This window comes from Octodon degus, unplaced genomic scaffold, assembly GCF_000260255.1.
Source record: "Octodon degus isolate 3935 unplaced genomic scaffold, OctDeg1.0 scaffold00024, whole genome shotgun sequence".
Taxonomy (NCBI): Eukaryota; Metazoa; Chordata; class Mammalia; order Rodentia; family Octodontidae; genus Octodon; species Octodon degus.
Genome location: NW_004524600.1, coordinates 4,926,074 through 4,937,124, shown reverse-complemented (window position 1 = coordinate 4,937,124; position 11,051 = coordinate 4,926,074). Strand labels below are relative to the sequence as shown.

Sequence of the window (11,051 nt, the reverse complement as noted above, 5' to 3'; positions counted from 1 at the left end):
AAAAAAAAGACTTGGGAAGGGCTAGCTGGCAGCCTTCTAGACTGGTGACTGTTGGCATTAAACAGCCACCTGTGGCCTCTTGGGGTGATCAGTGGCTCCTAAACAGCTTCCTTCAGGCAAAGCCAACTAGCTAGATGGGAAATGAGCTACAAACTGCACCTAGTGGATGTGGCATTATTCAAATAGGAATTGGGGACATAAGTGTCCTTGAGCTCAGAGCCTTTTGCTGGGATGACATCCCCTTAACAGAGGACTTCAGGCCTGTGTGATGAGCCACTGGCCACAGAAGTGTTCAAAATGTGGCAATTCTGAATTGGGATGTGTTGTAAGGAAAAAAAAAAAAAAAAAAAAAAAAAAAAAAAAACAAAAACAAAACACCAGGTTTCAGATTAGGTATAAACATGGAGAATGAAATCTGTCTCAATACTCTCTAAATAGCTTTTACACTTTTAATAATAATACTTTGCCCAACTAGATTAAAACCAGCATATTAAAACTGACTTCACCTGTCTCTTTTTGCTACTATCAAATCACTACTGGAAACTCTAACATGTGTGTGGCCTGCGTCCGTGGCTCATGTTGTATGCCTATGGGACAATGCTGGTTTAGGCAATCAAAAACATTCACTGAGGGAGCTGGAGAGATAGCTCAGTAGAATAAGTGCTTGCCTGGCAAGTGCAAGGGCCTGAGTTCAATCCCCGGTTCTGCCAAAAAAACATTCACTGAAACTGAGCAGTAATCCATATGCAAAGTATTATGGTGGTGATGGGGAATGCAGGTTTGTTAAGCACAAGGTCCCACCCTGGGGTGCCCTTCACTTCTAATCTATTTGCCTTCTGGGCACTGAGCTAAGAGCCATCTGTGGTCCCCACTCTGCTCCATGGTAGGAGCATTTTGGAGACCGATGCGCCTTACTGCCAAGCACTGTACCATAATTCTTCTCTTAGGCCATTTAATGCTGAGGTTATTTTTAGAACTTACCTTGCAAATAAGAGTAATTGAAGTCCTGTCCCCAAAATAACAGTTTGCTTTTATCTCATCTTTCAATCTAACGTAATGCTGGACACATTGAACTGCTCAGCTCAGCTGAACTTGAACGTCCACACCAGCCCTGGTCACTCACTGTCTATCCACTTAAAGGCCATGGGTCCTGGGTGAGCTACAGGGCAAAATCAGCTTTGCTCTCCAACCAGAACAGGAAGCCCTGCCAATGATTGCCACACCATGGAGCCTACCAGTGTCTCTCTGCCCAGGGCGCATCCTTCTCTGGGCCATGACGGCAGCCTCCTCCCCACCTGCTTGGGCTCCAATTTCTCCCTCTCTGACTGACCTCATCACTACCAGCAGTGTTTCCTCTGCTGCTATGAGCAAGAAGCTGCACCAGGCCTGCACCCAACATCTCATTTAGCCCTCAGTACCTGGCAGAATCTGTGTTCTGTTGTCCCTGTGGCAGACTCGAGGCTAGAGGGTGAATGACCTACCCTGATCCTGCACTGTCAGGGCCTGGCAGAGTCAGGTACCAGGCCAGGGCCTCTAGGCTGCAGCCCGCTCCACTTCCCACCGAGAGACCCTCTGCACTTTAGCAGCATCTCAAAGTCAAGGCTTCTGGTTATCCTAATGTTTTCATCTCATCATCCCTCCTCTCAGAGCTCTACTGGGAAAGAGAATTCTTCAGGCTCTATGGCCCATTCCCAGTGTAATCCTAAATGCAAGGCAGCCTTCTCCTCCTCCCTCCCAGCCTCCCCTGTCCCTCCAATCATAGCCTCTGCTTTGGTGTCAGCTTAGCACTCCCTATTTGAGTCTCAGGGCTGCTAAAGCTGAGCTCTCCTCTTGGACCCCTTCATCTCTAGCTTTCCCAAGAAATTACTTTTCCTGCAAATTCCTGACTTCAATGTAAATTCAGGTCAGTGTTTCGTTCTATTCAAGCCTTGCTTTAGTGCCTGGATTCTAGGCCTGTTCCTCTCCTGTAGTAATAGAGCACCATCACCCCCGTACTGTTTAACTAACCCTGGCTGGGCACAGCAGGTCAGAGCAACCTGCCGGAGGGCTACCACCAGCTGAAATACTTTCAGAAGTTACTTCTCTCTTGCATGCTTCCATTTCTCCAGCTGTTTAATGGGAATAATGAGAACACCTGCCTCACAGGTTGTTGAAAAGACTAAATGAACATAGGTGGGATCAAAACAGTGTTTGGCACAGGGCAGGTGCCACATACATACTAGCTGGCTTTCTTTCTTCTTTCCTGTTTCTGCTTTCTTTTTTGCTGAAATCTGGCTTGAGCAGCTACTACCTACTATGCACTAACCAGACCTGGTAACAACTGCCCCTATTGTTGTGGGTGCCACCGCTGTCACCTGCAGGCCCTGGTTTGGGTCACCCTGTTTTCCTGTATAGTCACTAGCTTCTGAAATAACACATTCCTTCTCATAATTCTGCCACTGTCACCCCAGGGCCACCTCCTCAGGCAAACCATATTCCTCATGTCTCTTCAAATACAGCTCAGATCCAGTCTTTCCTGACCACTGCCTGTGACAAATCTCTTCAGATCCTCTCCTGGGCTCATGTCCCTCTGGCCCTCAGAATCCAGCTGATTACAGCAGTGGTTCTCAACTGGGGGTGATTTTGCTACCCAGGGACACTTGGTGGTGTTGAGAGATGATTCAGTTGTTGCAGTTTCAGTAGTAGAAGAAAGGGATGCTGTTAACCATTCTGAAATACACACAGGAGGGGCCTCAAAAGGAAAAAGGATCAGGCAAAACTGTGGAGGTTGTAAATCCTCATTATAATCATCTGCCCTTGCTTGTGATACTCTGTCAAAAACAAAGAAACAAAAACTACTGGTGGTTTCATGTGTGTATCCTAGTCTCCCAGCTAGGGGTCCTTCGATGGTACCCGAGACATCACCATTCTTAAAATAAACAAATGAACTGATAGTGATTAATCTTCTAACTAAATAGCCATCCAGAAACATTTTTCATTTAAGTTTGCGATATGTCACTATAAGAATTTTTAAAATGCTACATAAATGTTAGAAGTATTCTGTGCTCATTGAGAGAAGTCTTTGGTCATTCCCAGTCAAAGTCTGTCCAGCTGCAGGACAGATAGTAGGAGGGAAGGAGGTGTCAGATAATCTTCTGCCAAAATCCAGCCATGATTACTTATCATTTGCCACCCGTTTTGTTGCTCTGTTCTTTTCTAAGAACTTGACCTTTCAGTTGGCATCGGTGAGATCACTATGATAGATGAGCAAAACCTGCATCTACATCTAAGAGAAAATGAGCCCCTCTTTTTTTTTTCTAGACAGGAAATCTCATGGCATACTACCCAAATGAACTAAGATTTATGTTGAGTCATTTATAGCACAGGTGCAAAAGAACAAAGGCTCTGGAGAGTTACCCTGCAACTGTCCCTTGGTCTATCAAAGGTCCGTACTAAAATGACAATAACTGAAAAAGAGAGAAAGGCATTTGCCCCCACTGCCACTTCTACTGGCAGTGTTATAGTGGTAGGGTGTCCTGCACCTGGAGCTTGGATGGAGGTTTAGATAGAGCTTGGGGATGAAGTCCTTAATCAACCTTGACTACAGAGGGGCTGGTGTGGCCAAAATCTGCAACACTGGTCCCAAACCAGAAACTTAAGAGGCTTCTCTTAGGCAGCTTCACACCAGCCCATTCAGTCCCTGGGTGCGACTCTTAAATAAGTTTCTCAAGGAATTTCCCATTTGTGTCACTACATCTGTGTCTTAGAAAATAGACACAGAAAGATGACTTGTCTATTCCCCAGAGAATCCCTTTGATATGCAGGAGCCTTGTGGTTATTCAACTGCCCAGGGATGCTCGACTCTGCCTTCAGGTTCACAGACTACATAAAAGGCAAAAGATGTTCAAGGAGAAACCACTCTACAATAGCATTCTCAAAGTGGGGGCTCCAGACCAGCAGCACCAGCACTGCTTGGAGACTTGTTAGAAATGCGCTTCTTGGCTCCAACACAGATCTCCCCACTCAGCAGGTTACATGGGGCACGGGCCCCCATGGCTTATGTTTTAAGACCTTCCAGGTTATTCTGATGAACATTCATATATGAGCATGCATATACACATATAAACATAAATAAACAAGTTCTATGCTGTTTAATCAAAAAGCATAGAATTTGACCATATTAAGGAATGATAATCATGGGTCATCTTAAATATTTCAGATGGTTTTATTGTTTATAGTTTTATAATCTATTGATAGAGATAAAAAATAAAAAATACAGTCTGATTATCCTAGTGTCTAGGATCCAGTATATACTTGAATATATATATATATATATATATATATATATATATATGAAGCTCTCCTTCAGAGATTTAAAAAAAAAAAAGTTAAAAGCCATTCTTGGGCCAGCCAGATAGCTCAGTGGATTAAAGCACCTGCTTTGGTAGGTGCAGAGACTGGGGTTTGATCCCCAGCATGCCTTGCCGGCCCTGCCCCCCAGGGTGCACTGAGCCAGCAATGGAGACTGAGCGTGGTAGCGTGTGCCTGTAACTCCAGTGCTTGGGAGGCTGAAAACAGGAGAATCACTATGAGTTTGATCTGTGTAGTGAGACCCTGTCGACCCTGTACTAAATACATTAAAAAATAAAAAAGCCATTTTGTCCAGTTTTTCTTCAAACAACCCAAAACAAACACACACAACAGCTATGTGGGAAAGATTCCAGTAACTAGTTAAGTTCGGTTCTTTGTACTGTAATTCCATGGCATGATGTGATCACTACTGGTCACGTGTCTATTGGACATTTGACATGTGAATAATTCAAGCAGAAACGTAGCATAGGTATGTAACATACACCAGATTTTGAAAACTCAGTTCAAAGGAGAGGAAAATGTTACATTCGTACTTTTTTTTGTTGAAATTCTTGTTGTAATATTTTGATATATCAGATCAAATAAAATATTTAAATTTATTTTATTCATTCCTTACTTTCTAGATATGGCTGCTAGGAAATGTATATTTATGCACATAGCTGCCATTATGTTTCCAGTGGGTGTTCTGCTTGCTAGCACTCCAAGTGTCTCACCTTCCAGCTCCGTGAGGGTCACAGGAGATTTTAACCTGTTTTAGCTCTATTGAGGTAAAGAGCAACTCACTTATTCACCTACTCTTGGACTTCAAGTTTCCATTTTTAAAGGAGGATAAAGAGATTTTTTTTTGGAGTGCACACTCTAAAGTGTGCTAGTATGGAACTTGGCTTGCTTCCACTTAGACTTCTGTTTTTGCCAAGAAAGTATTACCATGCAGCTGTGATGACAAACATTTTGAGCCTATTAATGTGACCGTGACACATGTGCCATAGGCTCACCCCTGCTGCTCTCCAGTTTCCAATTAAATTGCCTTCACTTCTGTCCATCTAGGTAAGCCAATGTTTCCTATAGGAGCTCGGAGGGTGAATGTAGATAAATGGAAATTGTTAGGAAGTTCTTCCTTCCCAGACCCAGTGGCAGGAAGAGCCTCTGTATGACAATCGCTTGTCCTCCCAGGTCACACCACCTGCATCCCACTCATGTTCATTCAAGGAAACTTCTGGTCTGAGTGCTGTGACTTTCAGGGCTGCCCATGTGGAATTTGGGGCTACACCGTAGATACTAATCTACTCATGCTCTTAGGTAATCCTAACCTCAGAACTTATCTGCCAGAACATAAAATAAAAGAGTTAATCTTCAAGTTTTCCAGAGTACAGATGGAAAAAGAGATACAGCAACCCTATGCCCCAGGCAAAACCCCCAAAGCCCATAAATTTACAAAGACCTTGAACCGACTCTGCCCTACAATGTAGGAGTCTAAAGGAGGAAAAGAAGTCACATGGAAATGAAATGGGGCACTGGGGGGATGGAAAGTGAGTTAAGTCAGCAGCACATATACTAAAATTGGAACAATACAGAGAAGATTAGCATGGCCCCTGCACAAGGATGACACATAAATTCGTGAACCATTCCATGTTTTTCTACTTTCTCTTTAGGGCTGTGGAGATAGCTCAGTGGAATAAGTGCTTGCCTGGCAAGTGCAAGGTCCTGAGTTCAATCCCTGGTACCACCAAAAAAAAAAAAAAAAAAAAGTCTACTTTCTCTTAGTTCAATGAGAAGAAAGATTTGTACTAATAGAGTTTACACAAGATACCATGTCTGCATCTTGTACTATGAATAACTACTCCGAAGACAACAGTATGTAATGTATTAATTATTGTAACTGTCCTACTAACCTGTTTTGAAACTGTCTTATTGCTATTTTTTTCTCAATAAAATTAATTTTTAAAAAAGTGAGTTAAGAGAGCAAGAACTATGGCATAGTTTCAGTGACATCACAGCTGGTATATGGACCCCACAGGTGACATCTATGCCCAGAGTATGTGGGGTCTGAAGGGCACCTGGCCGTCTGTGACAAAGTCTCTTGGACAAAGTCTGTAGTCAGTCTCCTCTGAACTGTCTTCACTAAGGCCTGACTTTGGGACTTCTGTGTTTGTTTCTGTCTTGTCTAGTTTTAGTAAGAATTGTGAGATTAGCCAGAAGCCTCTATCTTTGAAATCTGGTCACTTAATATCTGGTCCAATTCCTCATCCTTTCTACCTGCAACAACTATCTCTGATGCCTCTGCCCTGACTCCTCTGGAATTCTACTAGGTTGTTTTATCTATTCCTACCATTTTCTTCAACTATTTTCCATGTACCGACCCTCACCCTGTCCCTCTGCTATAAATCCCCTCCTTTCTTTTTTTTTAATATTTCTTTTGGTCTCGCCCCCCCCCCCTTCAGTCCAGGGATTAAACTCAGGACGCTGAGCTTCCCACTTTCTTTGTTATGTGCAGAGTTAGGCCCATTGTCCCTTTTCTGCTATAAAGCCCCACTGCACTAGTCCCTGTCTCAGTGGTCCCCCCTGAATAGAATCTGCCTTTGTGTTTTAACAAACCCCCAGAGAGTTTTCCTCTAAAACCAACACATTTTAGGGATAATCAGGAACATAGAGCCAGCTGGCTCTGGTTAGATCTGATCCCTAGTCCTGGAGTGTTTGGCATGAAGCAGAGTGGGGGATGCTCCCAGTCAGATAGAACCAGGCTCTCCCTGCAATTGTCTGCAGGAAAACCCAGGGTGAGTCAGGTCCAGCACCCGGTCCTGAGGTGCCTCGGGGGCTCTGTGTGCCTGGCACTATTTTCCACAAGGCATCGCCTGCTCAGTCTTCCCCCAGCCCCTCCCAGCGGCATCCTGCCTGCCACACCCCCTTGTCCTGGCCCATTCCCTCTGCCTGCACTGAGGTCTTTGTTTCCCTTTATTCCAGAACTTCCTTGCATGCTACCTCTGCATTCACAATAATAAAAGCCTCCTGCTTCCCCAGCACAAAGGCCGGCCCACTCAGCTTCCTCCAAAGGCATTTTACCCTGAGAAGCCAGGCTTGTCTCCCCTCCTCCAGGGCCCAGCCCCCAACAGAGGCCTAATCATCGCTCCAGCATCTCTGGCCCAACCACTGTCCTGCTGATTCCTGGCTTCCCTCTAAAACCAAACTCACTAATGGCCTGATTCAGTCCCTCACTCAAAAGCCCTATTATCATCATGCTTCCCCTTCCAAAAGTGTCAATTAAAGTCCTATAAATAGTAATATTCAGTGGGTAATGTAAATGTATTATTTTGCAGTACCTACAGTTTGCTTATTGAATTTAGATTGGTATGCACGTAGCTTTGCATTCTAAAATGAACAGAATATGTCATCCCCTGTGTTTAAGCGGCTAAGCAGGCTAAATAACCTTCTTAAGCATATGGGATTCCTAGATTTTCATAACCAATCAAAAGAAGAAGCAAAACAGGCCCTGAAATCGGGGCCACCTCACTTCTCAAAGTAACATAGTAAGTGGAAGGGTTGGGGACTCAGGCTCCGTCGATTTAGCCACAGATCCTGTGCTCACCCCCCATACTTTACTAATAAGATTAACACTGATGGACTTTGAAATCTCTACAGAGAGGGTGTTTATTAAGATGGTTGTTTTTACTAAATATTAATAAAGAATACGATGATGTTTATCTGCAGGGAGGTTGGTTATTAGACTGATACTTAAATATGTAGTTAGCCAAACTCCTGAAAATGTGACAATCCTGAGAATTTATAGAGGAAGGTCACCAGGAGGCTGTGGGTAGGCCCCAGAGCACTGCTTCTCAGCTCTTCTGTGACTCAGTTGCCAGCAGCTTCCATATTTCTAGTACCCTCCTAGGGGAAGCTGATGTTCCTCTTTCACTGACCTCACTCAGAGTGGCAACGTTTTCGTTTCAGGGGCAAAGCCTGCCACTCACGAGCTCGAGGCAGATTTGTCCTGGTCTCTCTCTGAGCCTCAGTTTACTCATATGTAAGCTAAGGACATTGTCCAGGATGATCTTCAGGGTGGCTGGGATGCCTTTGGACTAGAATGTCTAACTCAGCACCGCCTGGAGGAAGAGAGGAGGACACAGAAAGACACTGTACACCAAGGATAGAGTCATGAATCCCCAATTTCCTTGGTGCCCTGGCTGGCACGGTAGAGTACGTCTAGTTTTCATTGACATGCTGTTCCTTTAACCATGTCCTTGAGTCTTGGGACCCCAAATATCTCATATCCCTCTTGCCACCTGATCTACTTCTTCACCTTCTTGAAGCCTATTGCCTCCTACTCTCTTGTGGCTGATTTTCCCCTAACCTGATTATTTCACCATCCATCCTCTTTCGTGGCCTTGGATGTGAGATTATAATCCCAGAACATTTCTGGTTGTTAGCAAAGCATGTCAGCATTGCTCTAGTCCATCACTGTGCAGATTTAACAAAAAATCAAGATGGTGACATGATGGGGAGAGAGAAACAGAGACAGAACAGAGATCCTTTTATCTGAAATGAAGCACTACATCATTGTTCCTAGGGAGGAGCTCATTGTCCTATAGAAAACATTACACAATCCTGATCTCTATGAAGAGAGACATTCAGGACAGGTAAACACTAGAATATGTGTGGATTTGGGGATCGGAACTCCTCAGCTCAGTGTGGTGTGATCACACCAAAGCTAAACAGTCCCTCTTGTCTTGTTTTCTGTTCATGTTAAAAGGAACCAAGCACCACTTGCCTCATACAAAGATATCCAGAGAAGATAGCTGTATAAAGGGGACCTATGATGAGAAAGGCTATAGGATGGATTTTTTTAGTTACCACCAGATGTTTCCATTCCAAGTATTACATGGTACAGTTTCCCAACTTCAAAAGTTAGTTAATACATCTGCATCACAAACTGGGTTCAATTCCAATGCTTGGTACATTCCTACTATTTGAATTTCTCTAGGAAGAAGAAATAACACAGGCTTCCATGAATGTCCTACATGGAAACCACACATCCTTCCAAATCCTTGTGGAAAAACAAAATCTCTACCTCTTTCCTTCCAGACCCTTCAAAATCTTGTGGTATTTCCTCAAATACCAAAATTTTGAGTTGTGACATCTGGTTTCCAGCTCTCCCAGGCTGGGGTTTATTTTTTAAAGAGATAATGAAGAGTTTTGACATTTTGAGCCTCCACCCTGCATTCGTGTGGGACTCACTGCCTACCCTTCCCTGGCTTAGCACACACTAGATGATTCTAGCATTTCTCCCCAAATGAGGAATCTACTTTTTATTTCTTTTCTTTTTTTTTTTTTTTATTCCTGGGGTGCCATTTTCTTCAAAAGCCATTGTCTTTTCCGGAAGGTACAGACATGGTGAGTTCCCCCTTTTCTAAGCCTATTCACAAATATTTTCGAATGTCTAGACATCAGGGACGTTCCCTGTGGACAAAAAGCCTCTGTATCTTCAGGCAGCTCCACGAGGAGTTGGATTGTGTGGAATTTTGCTGTGGGGCTTCCATTGCTGCCCACTTGGGCCCTGACTTCAGAACCAGTCATGGGATGCCGACCCAGCACTTTGTGGCTGAGCCCATGGACACGATAGGGGGAGTCAGTCAAGGGGACCAGAAAATTGTGGGCTGGATGACATTGCCAGGATGCAGGGTGAAAACACAATCTAGAGGAAAAGGAAGTGCTACCTTTTCCATGAACCCCAAAATGTGATTAGTCCTGCATAGATTTGTCTCAGTCTCTCTCTGAGCCTAGGGCTTGGTTTCCATGGCAACTAGATGGGGACTGACCAGGCCGCAGCTAAGAGTACAGAGTGTGATGTCATGTGCAACTGCACTGGACTCTGAGCTCTGGCCAAATGACCTCTAGCAAACCACTTTCCTTTCTGAGCACTGGCTTCCTCACAAATTGGGATGGCAGAGTGTCTAAAGACAACGGTGAGGCTGCTGCATGGGTTGAGATAATCCATTGAAAGAATCTAGCTGTGATGCCTACACAGTGAAAAGCAGTGGACAGCATTATTCTCTGTTCAGCATAACCCAGTGAGCCCACTCCACAGGAAGACAGAAAAAAGGGCAGGGGACACTCTGGCTATAGGCACAGCACCTGTATGAGTTGGTGCACAGGAGAGTGTCCAAAGGTTCATTAGGTGGTACCCTAACATCTCTGGTGAGAGCGGGACAGAGCGCAGCAGGGGAGAGAGAATGGTAAAGACACAAAAGAATCTCGGAGGCAGGTGTTACTCAGCCCTGAACAGAGCTCCGGGGCCTGTGGAGTGCTTGCAGGAAGCTCATGTGCTCACTGTGAATAAAACCGTAAGAGGCAGAAATTGTGATTTTGAAGGCAAATAGAGATCCAAACAGAAGTTGGACAATGGTTAGAAAATACCACTTTTTGAAAAGAGGCAAAAAGTGATAGAAAGAGCTACCTGTGACACCTACCATTTGGGTCCCACCAAGTTGGGGAGGGTCATGTCTGTGTAAGAGTGTGGACACCTAGGTACAGGACACTAAATGAAATGGCACAGGAGAGCGGAGACTTCATCATAGCTCAGTCACAGCCAACAGACTCCTCATCAGCTAAAAAGTAAAGACACAATCAAGATGTATGTGATTTTACAGTGGTTATTACCAATGTGAAGGACAATGACACAAAGTAAAACTAGTTCTGGAAAAAAAAAA

The 11,051-nt window shown here is 44.3% G+C and overlaps 1 protein-coding gene and 1 non-coding gene across 4 annotated transcripts in view; one reads left to right on the top strand and one right to left on the bottom strand.

Moving 5' to 3' along the window:
- Positions 1-11,051, bottom strand: part of Zdhhc14 (zinc finger DHHC-type containing 14) — a 373,515-nt gene that overhangs the window by 169,134 nt on the left and 193,330 nt on the right. The window lies entirely within an intron of this gene.
- Positions 5,882-5,987, top strand: LOC111816003. Its single transcript, XR_002820558.1, has one exon. It is a non-coding gene; the product is annotated as a U6 spliceosomal RNA (small nuclear RNA).